The 988-nt window shown below is 38.4% G+C and overlaps 1 protein-coding gene across 1 annotated transcript in view; it reads right to left on the reverse strand.

Moving 5' to 3' along the window:
* SLC1A3 (solute carrier family 1 member 3) overlaps positions 1-846 on the reverse strand; it is a 70,558-nt gene extending 69,712 nt beyond the window's left edge. The window contains exon 1 of the mRNA XM_018568263.1: positions 760-846. The gene's annotated coding sequence lies outside the window, so the exon portion shown is untranslated. The remainder of the gene's footprint in view (positions 1-759) is intronic.
* Between the last annotated feature and the right edge of the window lie 142 nt (positions 847-988).

Genomic DNA, 988 nt, shown 5'->3' on the forward strand with positions numbered 1-988 from the left:
ATATATATATATATATATATAAATTTCCCTGTCCCTGATTGAATGTTTTCAATGAACAGATTGACACACTTTAAATACTTCATCCCTGAGTGTGGTAAATGCCTTCACTGCCTTAGCAATGCTCTACAGGATTTATAAAATATTTTATAATAGATAGAGATAGATAGATAGATAGATAGATAGATAGATAGATAGATAGATAGATAGATAGATAGATAAAATGTTTGCAATGAACAGATTCACTTCATCCCTGAGTGTGGTAAATGCCTTAACCATGCTCTATAGGGATGATATGATAAAGTCTGCTCCGAGTTCCCCTGATCCTGGTCTGAGTACTTACAATGAAATTGCTCTGTATAAACTGAGAATTAAATAAATTGAGAGTTCAATCATTTCCCTTCTACAATGTATCAGCTCCATCAGCATCACTCATCAGCAATCCAGAGACGATTGTTGGGAATGGGAAGCAGATTCCATGAAGTGATTGGTGGAATGTTCACACTTCTAATATGTTTGTAAATAAAGTAGCAGAAGTTGATGCAATTCATTCAATGAAAGTATTAAAACAGGAAAAAAACAAGAAAGTATCCAGGAAAGAAGAACTGGATACAAAGAGGTTTTAGAGTCCTGCAGCAGCCAGTTGGAATGAGAGAATTTATGTAACACTTCCACTAGAGAAAACATGACATAAAATTCTGTGACCTCATTCACACATCGCACTCTCTTATCAGGTCTTTAGAAAGTGAAGGGGTGACTTACCTTTGGGGTGAGGAGATGGGTACAGGAGCTTCCAGAGAGGAGACCCAGAAGACAGACTGAACTAGTGAGCATGTGTTCCACTGCAAACTACTGGTGCTTACTTAAGAAAAGGGGAGGAGACCAGAGAGAGAGAGAGAGCAGAGGGAGAGGGAGAGAGAGGGAGGGAGAGAGGATCTCACTGGTAGAAAAGTTGCTCAGCTTCCTGAATATTGATTAGCTTTGGTATCTT

This window comes from Nanorana parkeri, unplaced genomic scaffold, assembly GCF_000935625.1.
Source record: "Nanorana parkeri isolate BGI_ZX_2015 unplaced genomic scaffold, ASM93562v1 scaffold1163, whole genome shotgun sequence".
NCBI lineage: Eukaryota > Metazoa > Chordata > Amphibia > Anura > Dicroglossidae > Nanorana > Nanorana parkeri.